Below are 16,442 nucleotides of genomic sequence, written 5' to 3' on the forward strand. Positions count from 1 at the left end.
GGTGCAGCAACAGACTAAATGCTGTACATGCTGACTTTGGTTGGTTTGTACAGTATGTCAACTTGAATAGTCATGTCCTGTAACATTTTATTCAATAGCTGGCATTTAAGTCTTAGAAAAACAAGCCAAAAAATCTGAGTAGTTTTTTTCTGATATTAAACACTGGCTTCTTTAGAGAAGTTTCTTACTGCAAGTTCAGCTCAAATTACGTTTACAGCATTTTAGAAGACCATCTGAACAAAATTAACTCCTACCAATTTTAATTATTCAGAAGTTTCCCCTCCTTTCATTTTATAGTTTAAATGTTACGTAGAATAATTTACTCATGAATAAATAGCCTTGATGCTTTTTAGACCTCTGTGATATCTGATATGTAAAAGCTGTACCAAAATAACTGAAAAAATGCTATCAGTGAGCAATTTCTCTTTGTTTTGTGGCACAGAGCCATACTGATTTAGTTAACATTCGTGTAAAGTCATCTTATTCCCATGTTATTTCACAGTGAATATCATCTGACATTTTATTCTGAAAGTAGTGATCCACTTGGAAAGTGGAGGACTTTTTTGAATCCTGCCTAAAACCCAGTGTTAATGTCTCCTTTTAGCTATATATCCTATATAGTTTGTGTGAATACCAGTAGTCTCTAAATTATGCAAGATACCTGTAGCTGGGATGAAGCATAAAGCAAGCTGTGTTACAAATCAACCAGTGTAACCACTCTGTTGATCTCAACCCACCTTTTCAGAGCATTTAATCTCCAGTTTCTACAGCATACCTGTTCTTCTAGTATTGGTCTCCATACTTTTCAGACCCAATGCTATTGCACAGTCTGAACAAGAGTCCATTAAACTGATTACTTGCTATTCCCCTACTGATGCTCTCTTCCAAGTTCTGCACAGGCACCTCAGGCTTGACCCAAAGCAATTCTTTTTCTTGGTTTCAGGATTCCAATGCACTTTCTTTCAAACTATTTTAAGACTGTCAATAGACCCTGCTATTCCAGTTTTGAATGAAATCTTTTGGTCAAACCAGGTTGTACCTAAGACAATAGGCAAACAGACTGAGACAGAAAAATGTTTGCTATATTTAAACATCCACAATACAACCCTATTTGTGACTCCGCAAGCAAGTACTGTAACAGACCCATTACTTTATTCCTGAATGCTTCCATTTCCCACTTTTTCTAAAACCATTGACTTACAGTTTTTACTTTTTGCATTGCATGGATTTTTAACATTTATTTTTAACAGATAGTACTTTTTTACCATGGAAAGCATTTTCATTTTTAATCAGCTGAAGTTTTAGCATATATTCTTATTATTATTAGCAATTATTAATTTAATTATATATATAATAAAAGCAATTATTAGCAATAATTAAGAATATATTCTTAAAATCTAAGCTTGAGCTGTTTAGGTTGAAGTTTGTCTGAATCAGGAAATTCTGGTAGGAGCTGAGAGAAACACAATGTTGATGAACAGCCTTTGATATTAGCCCTCTTAGGGTACAATATAATATAGGAGATACAACATCTAGTTATGTTTTAGTTATCTTGATGCCTGTTTGTCATATTACTTCTTCTGATGATGTCAGAAACCATAGGAAAGGGAAGATAAGGCAGATTGGCATCCTGAGCAGAAATATTAACGTATGCTACAGAATGCCTCAAGAGATAGGTTGCAGACATTGAAAGACCTCTGGTTTCCTCCTTAGAATTAGAAACCTGAAAATTCAGTACCAAGATCACCGTCTCTGTGTATTAGTTTTTCTCTTTCATTCCCTTCTGCTGTTGTATGGTAAGTTTTTCAAGCACTAAATCTGATTATAGATTCAGATTATAGAATGGTTTGGGTTGGAAGGGACCTTGAAGATCATCTAGTCCTAATCCCCCTGTCATGGGCAAAGACACCTTCCACTACACCAGGTTGCTCAAAGCCACATCCAGCCTGGCCTTGAACATTGCCAGGGATGGGGCATGATAATGCTCTTGCTGTCCCTGTAGTGTCACACTGATGAATTCTGGTCTGGCATGTCCTAAATAGACTGACCTGATGGACAAATTAATTAGAGTTGCAGCTGGTATTTACTTCTCATCATTAATGAGTACAGGGCTTTCAAGCTGCTTTTCAGAGGGCTTTTGAAGTTAAGATATTTTATTTTACAAATAAGATGGAATAAGACTGAATTTATTGTCACTTATCAAAACCCAGGTACAGGGCAATAGCTAGTTAAGACAGTGACACACCTCTTAGAGCTGAGCAACCAGATGTTAGTTGTTTTTTCTGACTCATTCTGAAACCAGATGAAACTACATACTACTTACAAGTTAAGCAGTGATGAGGTGGAAGCACATGCCACCTTTTGCTGAGAGAGGAAAAAAGGGCATTGAAATGTAAATTCTTATGGTATAGTTAAGAGTTTTCCTTAGCTTAATCTCATAGCCCCCAGATTTTTATACAGTCATTAAATAGTCTTGAATTTATCTCATCATCAACAAGCAAAATCATTATGCACAGCTGTACTATAGAAGTGGCACAATGCAATTATTTCATTGCACAGAACAGATGCATGCTGTTGGCACCTCAGACCCAGTAGGAGCTGCATGGAGCTTGTATCAGCAGGAATTCACTTTCCCATACATCACTTGGGGACACAAATGTGCAACGTGACAGGCCCATCACTACCAATAATTCATCTAATTTACTATGGCAAGGTGGATACTTGGTTGCGTCTGAATGCCAACAGGTCAGTGGCTTCATCTAGCAGCTCACGCTGTTCCCAGCAGTGCTATGTGCCTACTAATAATTTAATCTTGTATTTGAAGTTCAGTTCCTAGCAGTTTACCCCTTCTTTCTCATTGTCTTTCACTTCTACTTAAAAATATAATGGTCCATTTCAGCAAAATTAACTGCAATTTCATGGATCACTACAGCAGGAATAAATTTATACATAACACTGTAATCCATCTATTTGTTCCCCAGAATGCAAACTGACTTGATGAGCAATACTGTGTTCTATGTAAATAACCCTACTTCTAATTGAGAGTGCTGCATTTTCAGTGAAGAAGGGGGAGAGAAAAGAAGATTGTATCTCTGACTTTGACTTTCTGATAATTTTTCCAGGATATTTCATTTCAATTTTTAAAAAGTTTAACATATAGAAAATATAGGCATCAACTACCTTGATTTCTTTTTGAATGAAGACTCTGGTGCTCTGCTTGTGCTTCATTCTTTATTTTCTTTAAAAAAAAGTAGTTTTCAAAATCTGAATTCTCATATAACACGCCAGATTACAATATCTAAAATACCCAGTTCTTCTATCTAGTAGATACCAGTTACCATATGGGCAAGAATAAAACATTACTCTTGTTCTTCCATCAGCGTGTCAGTAATGTGCAAGAAGAAACACTCTACAATAGGATGAACAATAGGAAGTTCACTTTCCATAGCCCCTCTTACATTCAGAGTCTCTGCAGGGATTGTCAGCAGGTGGAATAATTTATATGAACTGGATAATTGTCTTTGTAGCGTGGATGCCTTTCTACTGTGAATTGATTGGCATTTCCACTTCTTTTCACTATAAAGATGTTAGACAGTAATTATCAAGAACCTCTTGCAGGTTCAGAACTAGAAACAATGTCTAGAGAAGATATTGAAAATAAAGATACCAGCTTTTATATGCTGTTATAGGTTTCCTAAACTACAAATTTTATCAACAAATTTGATTGATTATGAAATAGTAAAAGTTACTGAATGTGAATGGTGAAGATGTTTGAGTGGTAAACATTAAGTCTTGTCTTTAAACTTCATTGAACTACTGACTTGAAGTCCATCAAGTCAGTGCAACCTAACTTCTCCAGGAGGAACAAACTTATGTTACCAATATTATGGGGTAGTAGTTTTTTTTAAAAAAGAAAGAATTACTCTTCCATACTGTGCATTTAGTGAATTGTAGCATTTATTGCCACAGAGTGTAGTGAAGGGCAAAAACGTAAATAGAGACATTTACAGAAAATAAGTGGCTCTCAAATATAATTGTTCAAATACATTCTCTGGCTCAACAAGTCCCTGGATTGTTGCAGGGAACAATTTCTGGAAGGAATGTCAAGAGAAAGCTCATTTTGTTTCTTTTCTTCCTGCCCGTTTCCTGTAAATAGATCTTACTGGCACTCCCAGACAGAGGGCACTGGGCCAGATGGGCCTTTTGCCGGACCCTGTACACTATTGTAGTGCTTTTATGTGCATTATGGCATTTTAGTACAATTTCCTGGCAAAATCACATTTGCTTCAAAACCAACTTGTTTCTACCAGCAGCATCTGTTAGAACTGCAGAATGAGCAAACCCACTAGCTGAAAGTGCTTCAGTACTTGCTTCCTAACTGACATGCACCTGTGGTGCTGCTTAGTAACTTAGGTTGACTGGACTATCATTGCTTTGAGCAGCCAAGTTAATTACCCTATTGTCTTAGTAGTACTCGTGTAACTAGAAACTTGTATACACAGAATCTGTCTGTCTTCTCTGGTGCAATTCCTTCATTAACGTAGGAAAATACAGCTATGAAAGAGCAGTATCAGCCCCAGTCTATTTCAATATGTATTTTAGAACCAGGAAATATTAGTTTGTCTTGCTTATTTTCAAGCCACTAATTTTTGGAAATACCAAATGGATGGCAATTTCTTTTCAATTTTCAGCGTTTCATCTCATCTCTCTTCATATTAAAAAATGTTTCCACTGATATGTAAGCCTAAGTCAGCAGTGATGTAATTTTTCCTAAGTTCTTACTTGTAAAGGTGTTGGTAATTTTAAGTATTTTTTTCTGAAAATAACATAGAAAACTTGCATTTCCTTACTCTTTTTCTGATGTCTTTGTGGAGCTGTGATTACTTGCTATCTTTCCTTGAGAAATTAGTTTAAATAATCCCCCCCAAACTTCCTAATTTTAATTGACAGGCCTTCTCAAGTCATCTTTGATTCCGTACAGTGTTACCCACACAATGAAAATTCTTCACTGTCTCAGTATTGAAGAAGCCCTGTTGACATTGGTGTCTGACTTTCTCTGATCCATTATTTATAAAATAATCCAACTGTGTGCACTTACACACATGCCTCCAGTTCTTTCTGCAGTCATTCATCCATCATACCATGTGCATAATCTCAGAAAGAGAAACTGCACTGTATGTTAGTTCACTGATGTCTCAAATTAGTGAGCTTGGGGGACCCCAAGAATGGTTAGACGTTGCTTTTCTGACTTTTACTTTAGCATCAGAATAATTTTTCATAAAGTTCTTCATGTGCCTCCTGAGTGCCATAGATAAATATTCATTTTACATCTAGAGTCAGTAAGTGACACCAGACATTTCTCGTGGTGCTTATTCTATTGTCCAAATTAGAAAACTCAACACACTTCTGCAAATGTAACAGTTCTAACATGAATTAGAAATTAGGGCTTCACCCCCCCGAAAGGTGGCAGGATCAATAGCCCAACCAAGGTGCATCTACACCAATGCATCCAGCAGGGGCAACAAGCACGAGGAACTGGAAGCCGTTGCGCACCAAGAAAACTATGATATATCATCATGGAAACAAGGTGGGATGAGTTGCACAACTGGAGTGCTGCAGTGGATGGCTATAAACTCTTCAGAAGGGATGGGCAAGGAAGGAGAAGCCCTATATGTTAGCGAGTGTTTTGATTGTCTAGAGCTTAATGTTGGTGACAAAAGGGTTGAGTGTTGTAAGGATCGGGGGGAAGGCCAACAACGCAGATGTCATGGTGGGAGTCTGTTATAGACCACCCAACCGGGATGAAGAGGCAGACAAAATTTTCTATAATCAGCTGGGAGAAGTCTCACATTTGCTAGCCCTTGTTCTCATGGGGGACTTCAACTTACCAGATATCTGCTGGAAATACAATACAGCAGAGAGGAAACAGTCTAGGAGGTTCCTGGAGTGTGTGGAAGATAACTGCCTGACACAGCTGGTGAGGGAGCCTGTTAGGGAAGGCGCCCCGCTGGACCTGTTGTTTGTGAACAGAGAAGGACTTGTGGGTGATGTGATGGCTGGAGGCCGTCTTGGGCAGAGTGATCATCTCTAAGCATGTGGAGGAAAAGAAGGTTAGCAAGAGTAGTCAACATGGATCCACCAAGGGGAGATTGTGGCTAACCAACCTAACCACCTTCTATGGTGACTGGCTGGTAGACAGGGATGTTATCTGCCTTGACCTCCGCAAGGCTTTTGACACTGTCTCCCATTAACATCTTCATACATAAGCCCAGAAAGCATGGGTTAGATGAGTGGACAGTGAAGTGGATTTAGAACTGGCTGAATGGCAGAGCCAACAGAATTGTCTTCAATAGCACAGAACCTAGCTGGAGGCCTGTAGCTAGAGGTGTTCTCCAGAGGTCAGTACTGGATCCAGTCTTGTTCAACTTAATCATGAATGACCTGGATGAAGGGACATAGTGTACCCTCAGCAAGTCTGATTATGATACAAAACTGGGAGAACTGGTCAATACACAAGAAGGCTGCACTGCCATTCAGTGAGACCTGGACAGGCTGGAGAATTGGGCAGACAGGAACTTAATGAAGTTCAACAAAGGCAAGTGTAATTCCTTGAGAGGAATAATCCCATGCACCAGCACAGGCTGGGGGTTGACCAGCTGGAAGGCAGCTCCATGGAGGAAGACCTAGCAGTCCTGGTGGACAGCAAGTTGCCCATGAGCCAGCAGTGTGCCCATGTGGCCAAGAATACCAGTGGGATCCTGGGGTACATGAGGAGAAGTGTGGCCGGCAGGTCAAGGGAGGTGATCCTCCCCCTCTACTCTGCCCTGGTGAGGCCACATCTGGAGTGCCATGTCCAGCTCTGGGCTTCCTAGTTCAAGAGAGACAGGGACTCTCCAGACTGGAGAGGGTCTGGTGGAGAGCTACAAAGATGATGAGGAGACTGCAGCATCTCCCTTATGAGGAAAGGCTGAGAGAGCTGGGCCTGCTTATCCTGGAGAAGACTGAGAGGGGATCTTACCAATTTCTACAAATACCTTAAGGGTGAGTGTCAAGAGGATGGGACCAGGTTCTTTTCAGTAGTGTCCAGTGACAGGACAAGGAGCAACAGGCTACAACTGAAACACAGGAAGTTGCATCTGAACATGAGAAAGAATTTCTTTACTTTGAGGGTGACAAAGCACCTAGAAAAGGCAGCCCAGAGGGGTTGTGGAGTCTCCTTCTCTGGAGATACACAAAACCTGCCTCGACACAATCCTGTGCAACTGCTCTACGTGAACCTGTTTAGCAGATGTTTTAACTAGATGATCTCCAGAGGTCCATTACAGCCCTAAACATTCTGTGATCACAAAGTGATAAGAGTTTTCGATCCTTGGAGCAGTAAGGAGAGGGGTCAGCAGAACTGCTGCCTTGGAATTTTGGAGGGCAGACTTTGGCCAGTTCAGGAGTCTGGTTGACAGAGTCTCTTGGGAAGCAGTCCTGAAGGGCAAAGGAGTCCAGGAAGGCTGGACATTTTTCAAGCAGAAAATCTTAAAGGTGCAGTAGCAGGCTGTCCCTATGGGCTGAAAGATGAGCCAGTAGGGAAGACCACCAGCCTGGCTGAACAGAGAGCTTTGGCTGGAACACAGGAGAAAATGGAAAAGGGGCAGGCAACTCAGGACTACAGAAGTGTCATGAGGTTATGCAGGGAGAAAATCAGAAGGGCCAAAGCCCAGCTAGAATTTAATCTGGCTACTACTGTAAAAGACATTTTAAAAAGTTTCTCTAAATATGTTAGCAACAAAAGGAGAGCTAAGGAGAATCTCCAGCCTTTATTGGATGCAGGAGCAAACGGTGACAAAGGGTGAGGAAAAAGCTGAGGTATGTAATGCCTTCTTTGCCTCAGTCTTTGAAAGTAAGACCAGTAGTTCTCTGGGTACTCAGCCCCCTGGGCTGGAAGGCAAGGCTGGGGAGCATAGTGAAGCCCCCATAATCCAAGGGGAAATGGTCAGCAACCTGCTACACCACTTAGGCACACACACGTCTACAGGGCTGGATGGGATGTACCCGAGGGTACTGAGGGAGCTGGTGGAAGCGCTCACCAAGCTGCTTTCTATCATTTATCAGCAGTCCTGGCTAACCAGGGAGGTCCCGGTCGACTGGAAGTTAGAAAATGTGATTCCCATCCACAAGAAGGGCTGGAAGGAGGATGCAGGGAACTACAGGCCTGTCAGTGTGACCTTGCTGTCAGGGAAGGTTATAGAGCACATTGTCTTGAGTGCCATCACATGGCATGTACAGGACAACCAGGTGATCAGGCCCAGCTAGCATGAGTTTATGAAAGGCAGGTCGTGCTTGACTAACCTGATCTCCATCTATGACAAGGTGATGCACTTTGTGAATGAGGGAAAGGCTGTGGATGTGGTCTACCTAGGCTTTAGCAAAGCTTTTGGCACCATTTCCCACAGCATTCTCCTAGACTGTTGATCTGCTTGAGGGTAGGAAGGTTCTACAGGGGGATCTGGACAGGCTGGATCAATGGGCTGAAGCTGAATTGTATGACCTTCCACAAGGCCAAGTGCTAGGTCCTGCACTTGGGTCATAATAACCCCACACGATGCTACAGGCTTGGTGAAGAGTGTCTGGAAAGTTGCCTGGCAGAAAAGGACCTGGGGTGCTGGTCAACAGCCAACCAAATATGAGCCAGCAGTGTGCCCATGTGGCCAGGAAGGCCAGAAACATCCTGGCTTGTATGAGAAACAGTGTGGCCAGAAGGATCAGGGTAGTGATTGTCCCCCTGTACTCTGCACTGGTGAGCCTGCACCTCAAATACTGTGTTCTGTTTTGGGCCCCGCACTTCAAGAGGGACATCGATGTGCTGGAGAGTGTCTAAAAGAGGGAAACAAAGCTGGTGAAAGATCTAGACAACAAGTCATATGAGGAGTGGCTGAGGGAACTGGGGTTGTTAAGCCTGGAGAAAGAAGGCTTGGAGGAGACCTTATTGCGCTGTACAGCTCCCTGAAAGGAGGTTGTACTCAGTTTCTTCTCCCAAGTAACAAGTGATAGGACAAGCGGCAATGGCCTGAAGTTGCTTGCACAAGGGGAGGTTTAGATTGGATGTTAGGAAAATTTCTTCACTGAAAGAATTGTCAAGCATAGGAACAGGCTGCCCAGGGAGGTGGCTGAATCACCACCCCTGAAGGTATTTAAAAGATGCATAGATGTGGTGCTTAGAGACATGGTTTAGCGGTGGACTTGGCAGTGTTAGGTTAATGGTTGGATTTGATGATCTTAAAGGTCTTTTCAACTTGATTCTTTTCCAAATAATTCTATGATATCATTCAAAATTCTGGAGAAAGAAGCAGAGACAGAAATAATTTCATTCTCTCTTTCTTATCTGTGTAAGACAGACAACACTGGGATTCCATGGCAGCAAAATTAATGAACAGGAAGACAGTGGAGACTGCTTTCTGCAATAGCCTTTTGGTTCCATTCAACTGTTCTTTAACCAAAAGTACAGCAACCATTTACAGACCTAAGGAGAAAATACAGAGAGTATGCCTAGCCTCTCCTTTTGACAAGACCACAGCTTGACTCCAAACTAGAAGGAAAGTGGCTTAGTTTTACTCAATAATATATGCCATAATAATTAAGTGCTTTGACATTTTTATGTTGAAAACACCATATTCAGGTGTTTCACAATGAAAAGTCTACCAAGAACATGGAAAGCACTAGCAAGTAAAAGAAGAAATGGATAATGTTATTTTCCAGTAAGCTTGTTTAAATGTAGCCTAACACCTTCAACTACTAAACCACACCTGTTGACTTATGGTGCTACTGTAGCTAGCATTTTGATCACACCTATTATAAGATCCAAATGCAAATGTCAGATCCAGTGAAAGTTGTATTATAGCTGAAGGACAACATCTGCAACTAGGAAGAAGGGAAGGAAATGTTTCGTGTCAATCCATTGCAACCCTTCTGTCTACAGAATTTTCAAAGGGCTCTAAACAAGAGCAGAGAGGTGAAGAAATTAGAACAAGAGCTTCCATTTGTCTGTGAATTGCTCCACTAAACTGTAACAACAGTGTTTCTAGACCTATCGGCATGGATCTGTTAGCTTTCACAGCTGGTATACTCAGTAGGAGGTGTATTTTAGTCAATGCAGTAATAGCATAAAAAGGGAATGCAGCCTCCAAATGATTTAAATTATGCCTGTGAACTGTCATTTCACAGCTTTATGAGATGTTCCTGTTCCCCTCCCTCCCTTTTATTTTTTACCATCAGCCTGGGTAGATTTCTGTGCAATTCCCAGCTGAGTCACCAGAGAAGGGTCCACCTTCATCATGTATTAATTTGATTTCAAGCCCCGACAAACACACAGCCTCAAGAAGGGAGACAATCTGTAATACACTATAAGAACAAAAGATAAAAATATTAAAATTCATAATAAATGTTTGTTTTCCATCTAAGCCCCCTCCCCACACCCCCATTTATGAGCGTGCTTCTCCTTTCTGCTAGCTACCACAGTCCAGACTGAGGGATATTTTTAATGTAAGGATAGGCATGAATTTCAAGGAAAAGATCAAAATGGTACCTTTTATTTTTTTAAAGAATAGAGCTAATTAAGCTTTTTATCAAACTACACTCATCTTCAAATGACTTAGATGGGAAATATATTGGTTTAATTAAGATTTCACAGGGAGAGACTGTTGCAAATGCTTGGAACTGAGAGAAAGGGGGATCTTTATGAGGAGGGTGATGTATGTTTTACAAGTCCCTGTGTCTCTTTGTTGTTTGCACTTCAAATAGAGTCCATTTTTATCTGCCTCTCTCCTGCTGAGAGAAAGTGATTTTATCATGTGTTTCAATGAAGCTATTAAAAACTTCAATCATGAGATTCCTCTTTTGCCTTTGTATATTTCTCTCTCTCTCTCTCTCTCTCTCTGTCAGAGTTGCACTGTGACATCGGTTATATGGCAGCATACATCGATTTGCTTTGGTTTACACATGGATTAGATAATTCTCATGCAATCATAGCTTGCTTTAACCAAAAAGTTAGTACCCGTGTTTTCCTTAGCTGGCTCCCCACTTGGTTTGACTTTTGTTGGTCTACAATTTTGAAGGTTTTGCTGTGCTTCCTTCTTTCTTTGTTTTTAGCAAGTGTTGAAAAGTTCAGGAGCGTCAGCTTGAAGTTCTATATGCATACAAAAAGAACAATGCCAGCTCAATACTTTTCCCTCACTTCAGGAGCTCAGGAATATTTCAGAGGTGAAAAAAGAATGTATTACAGTAACGTGGCATTACAATACAAGTATTTGGGGGGCAATACCAGACAGGACTTCTACATTGACAAATCATATACTCTTAATGCTCAGATGTAGTTATTTATCCAGTAATCTAAGACACTAAAAGGGATGTGTACTAGAGATAAAAAACATGTCAAAATAGTTGGATCATAACTAAAACAAGCTATTAACCTAAAAGATCCTCCTTGGACAAAAATAATAAAAAAACCCAAAACAACAGAAATACCCAGATTTTGATGACTGAAATATAAAATTTAGTAGATGATTGCATTTAAATAATATTTAAATCAAGTAATTGAGATTACAAAGGCCTGAAGCCTGAATATAGCAATACATTAATTTCTTGTCTTTTGCTTTTGTTTGTCAGTTAATGTTTAGACAAATCATGTCATATAAATGAAGCCAAACAGTTTAGGTCTTAGTGTTAGTAGACAAGACGTCAACATTTGATTCTTGCATTCTGTGCCTCTGTTCTTGAGCCAGCTCTGTGTGATTAGTGCTGCAATGCTGCATATATAACTGATTTGCAGTTTGCTTACAAGATTGATGTCTCTAATGCAAAACAAAAAATATTTTTGGCTGAATAGCAAAGAGTATATTATTTTTGACCAAATGGAAAGTTGTGTTTTGCCCAAAAATATTTTTTATTGTTTCAGGTGGTTTTACCTGTTTATTCAAAGCAAAGTATATTTTGAGAGCAGTGTAAAGATGAAAAATCAGAAAATTTGGTATTGGAAATACTTCAACCATTAAAAATGGCAAAGGAGTAATTTGATAGAAATTCACAAAACAGCTTAATCCTTCTCTGTAACCTTTTGGACAAAAGATATTACTAAGAATACTTCTTTTCAAGATTTGATATTTCAATATTATCAGTCATATTTTGCCCATTTCTCTTTGTAACACCTGCACTCTTTTGAGGGACACAGATGGAACCCGATCAATCTGGCTGCTTGTTCTTCAAAGTCAACAATAATTAGGAGTTAAAACATTTTTTTTCTGAGCAGCAGGCTGGAAAAAGCATGGACCACTTGGCCAGGCTCTGAACCATACTCAAGGAAATGGAATTCCATCCACATCCTCAAACAGGTACAAAGTCAAGAAAAGTGGCTTCGAGAAATCAGGGTGTGTGGATCTCACTGGCTCCAGAACTCAGTAATTTATGAATCTATTTCTGCTGCAGCAAATGGTCCTTTCCTGGCTTACAGTCTACCAGACAGAATTTAGTTCATGTTTTTAGGCTACGATTTTAGAGTGGTCTTAGAGTGATGGCTGCAGGGAGAAATTTCACTTCATGTCAGTTCCTTTTTCCTGTGAAATGCCTGGTGCTGGCAGCTGCAGGCACAGTACCAGGCAGCCCATGGGCCAGCGCCAGGGCTGCGTTTCCTAAGGGGACTTTCTGCTTTCCAGCAGCAACGGATTTTCCAATCATCCATGTCCCTTCTCCCACGGGGGCCCTGCTGGCCCCTGGCAGCCCTCGGGCAGGAGGAGGGACTGGAGCTCTGAGGGCAGGGAGCAAAACAGCCTTTCGGGAAGCCAAGCCTCAGAAGGGACAGGATGAGCGCAGGGCATCATGCCCCTGTGTAATTAATGTGTGTAGTTAATTACCAATGGGGTTGATGTAGGTGAGGACACACAGGTGGACTCACACTGCCAGGACCAGCCCTCCCCTGTCCCTGCTCCTCCTTACCTAGCAGTGACTGTCAGGTAACCTTTTCCCTGGGAGAGTCTAACTGCTGCCAGTCACCTGCAAAGACCCACCCCCTTTCTCTCCTAACCCAATCTGAATGCTCTCAACCAGCCCTCCCTTCCCCCATAGGGTCCTTGCATTCAGAGGGACTGTCAATCATCCTGCAAGCCCCACCCCTCCCTGCTTTCAGCCCGTGCTGCGAGGGGTGGGCGGCCCCCGCCATTTCCTGTAGGGGTGGCATGCAGGGCAACGGGCAGGGGTGTGGGGGAGACAGCTTAGTGCAGTAACACAGCAGTGTCTTTTCAGCCTTTAATCACCTGAGGAGAAAGCCTTAATTCTAGTTTTGTTTTTAAGGCATTTACGTGGTCCATAGATATTTTGCCACCTGAAAGTGCCATAGTATGGGTGTTGGCCGTATAAATCATCACTGCTTTGGGTAGATCACGGTCCCTCTGTCCAGGCCACCGGCCTTCCATGATGCGCCTGTGCTAGTGGCTAAACTGATGCAACTAAATAGGCAAATGTGCCTTTTCTTTCTTCTTATAAGAATCTGGTTGTCATACCTCTTTTCTCACAGCTTGAAGACAACCTTCTGGTTTGCTAATTGCGGACTCTGATGAAATCCCAGACTGCTTGTATCAACTCCCTCTTGGCCTGTGCCTGCAGAAGCACACGATGGTCTTTGTATTTGCCTGTGTTTGCCACAGAGATTGCTTCTCTGTGGGTACACTGTGTGCATACACCTGTGGACTCTGTCATGTCAAATGGGATGTGTGGCAGGAGAGGTGCTGCACAAATTGAAATGCTGATAGCTTATGACCACCACTGTCACCCCATATTAGAGAAAAGGGCACATTTTAGGAGACTTTTGATGGCTTATTCCTGGGAATGAGTACTTGTGTCCAAAGGGGCCAGTGCTTTCCAGATAGATACCGTAAATAACTGAGCGTTGAGCAAGTCATGGGGTGCCCCAGCACATGGCATGCTGCTGAAGCAGCAAACAGCTGTAGCATTTAGGAAAAACTGCTCTAGAGCAACTGTAAGCCTTGCAGTAAGAGAATAAAACCACACTAAGCTGAGCCCCACACCCAGCTCAGTAAACTACCACGCCTGTGAGTTCCTGCGTGGTTTGTGGTTTGTGCCCCGCCAGCTTGATTGACTGTGCTTCATGAGGGATAGGCAACGATGCCATTGTGAAGACTTGTGTGTACTGCATGGCTCCGCAGACTTCGGCCCTTGCTAAGTACTTGCACTGAAGACAGGAGACAAGTTGGTTATTATGAGACTCTTGCCATTCCCCACTGCTTTGTCTCAACATAGATCCTGAACGAGCAGAGTGCAACCATCTGCCGCAAAGGTACAGATCTGCTCAGTTGCTTGCTTCTTTCACTATGAAGTTTTAAGGGTAGATGCATTGGCTAAATTAGCATCACATTTTGTGCAGAGTTAAGCAAGGAAGGTCTTAGCTGCAAGCCTCAAGGTTTAATGTGTTTTCATTTCTACTGCGGGTGCATCACATTTTTCTCCTTGTCAATGGGGGATCAGGACTGTGCTCAGGAGGAGGGTATTTATAGGAACAGAGCAAAGAAAATAATAAATGGGGATTTTTTATGGTTTGGGTTTTGGTTTTTTTTAAGTCAGAAGCAAAAAGATATCCAGATTTCCCAGAAACTTTAAGGTTGCTCAGACAGAGATCAGACTATTGTCTCTCTCAGACACCCAGTGTGATAATACTGACTGGGGCAAGATGCCTAGAAAGAAAAATGCTTCTGGCAACTGTAGATCTGGCATCATTGACCCTCTTTTTGGTGTCTCCTGTGGAATGTGGTGGGGTCTCAAGAGGCCAGGCATGAATGTAATTTCTCCTCAACTGCTTTTTGATGTTATTTTAAAGCTTTTTAATGCATTGTAACTATAATATGCAGTACTGCTATGAGACATTTCTTTAGAATTGAGTGCTATGGAGCTGCATGGCAAGGTTTCTGTGTATTTCATGTATGCTTGTGTGCATAGAGAGAGTTCATAATACTTTACTTGTCTTGCAGTTAACCTCTGAGCAAAAGGATATCAGTCTCCAAGACAGCATTTAGTAGCACTATATCAGCACAAAATTTTCTTAGAAAAAATAATAATCTAAACTTGCTTCAGCAGCAGGAGAAGCTGTCACATTCATATTGATCTGGAGAAGAAAGGTTTTATAATGACTGAGCCAGGAGAAACTGGCTTTTGGGATGAGAGAGAGTTGCCCACCAGTTATGTTTTGGCATGGAAGACTGTAGCTGATGCAGCTAGCAATGCCAGTCATCCACTTGTAAGTGGAAGGAGAGTAAGACCCATGCTTTAGCCTCTGCTCCCAGTTTTCTGAACAGGGCATAAACCCTGGCTATGATGTGACAGTGAAATGAGTTGTGGAAAAGATATGGAGAAAACATTTTCCCTTACTAGGCTCTGGGTGAAAAAATGCTGTTGGTGTTCCAGTGAAGCAATCCCCTTATTTTTCTATCTAGCGACATTTACTTTTGTTTCTTTGTTGCATCCAAACTTGCAATCCCACAGAAAAGAGTTTAAACACCAAATAGTGCTATGTGTCATTCCCATTTTTACCAAGAAAGCAGAATAACCTGGAGATGGATGGATAGGCAATGTGAAATGTACACGTCTAAGCTTAGTTTTGTTCTCTGGATTTTGAAGTTGTTTCAACTCTACCTCTCCCTTCTGCACACATCTCCTAAAAATGAATGATCTGCCTGTGCAAAACAAAAATTTGTCTTTCACAAGGTATAATTTTGTACAACTGCCAGAGAACCAGGACTCTGCTTCTCAAGTTAGCTGTCTGTCCTGATCTCTTATACCTGCTTACATTAGTTTGTAAAAGTATAGCGTGTCTGCAAGCTTGTCTTGTTTTTACAGGTTATAGCCATTACTCTAATAACAGACATCACTTCGAACTTTGTCTTCCTTTACCTAATCACCCAGAATTTCTTTTTCTTCCCCACACTTACCTTCTACTCTTGCAACCATATGCCACTGCTCTCCATTTTTTCTGATTCAAGGGCAACGGCAGTGAGGTTGTAATGTCCTCTGTCTGTACAATGCTATACTTTGCCCTCCCCACCAATTTGCAGCTTGACAGCAGCTCTCTGTGGCCACAGGCAGTATCTGAAAGTTTGGCCAGCAAGAGGTTGCTATTAAGCCACAGGTCTGAAACTACTGCTGTAGGCAGTCTCTTTTGGTTTTACTGCCTGACATAATGAAAATGATCTTCATTCCCTTTACTATGTTTCTTCCCTTAACGGTATTTTCACTCGAAATTCTTCTCTTAGTGGAGCTGTAAGGTATATACCATAAAATACACACACTGGCAAGTTCCGTCTCTGATAATAGTCAGAAGGCCCTACCCACTGCAGCTGAGAAAATGCTGTATGTTTTATCAGTAATGAAATATTGCTATCAGCAGTTGATATGGC

At 41.5% G+C, this 16,442-nt stretch overlaps 1 protein-coding gene and 1 long non-coding RNA gene across 5 annotated transcripts in view; one reads left to right on the top strand and one right to left on the bottom strand.

The window, feature by feature from the left end:
* The window catches only part of GRAP2 (GRB2 related adaptor protein 2), a 119,159-nt gene that overhangs the window by 63,959 nt on the left and 38,758 nt on the right, over positions 1–16,442 (top strand). The window contains exon 1 of one of the 4 annotated variants that reach the window (XM_005446794.4): positions 14,128–14,332. The exons of the other annotated variants lie outside the window; for them this stretch is intronic. The gene's annotated coding sequence lies outside the window, so the exon portion shown is untranslated. Of the gene's footprint in view, positions 1–14,127; positions 14,333–16,442 lie in introns of those variants that run through there. 4 annotated transcript variants of the gene reach the window in all.
* On the bottom strand, positions 8,369–16,106 carry LOC129736167 (uncharacterized). The gene is made up of 3 exons (XR_008732436.1): positions 15,978–16,106; positions 13,539–13,635; positions 8,369–11,173 (listed from the first exon to the last, which is right to left on the bottom strand). It is a non-coding gene; the product is annotated as an uncharacterized LOC129736167 (long non-coding RNA).

This window comes from Falco cherrug, chromosome 5, assembly GCF_023634085.1.
Source record: "Falco cherrug isolate bFalChe1 chromosome 5, bFalChe1.pri, whole genome shotgun sequence".
NCBI lineage: Eukaryota > Metazoa > Chordata > Aves > Falconiformes > Falconidae > Falco > Falco cherrug.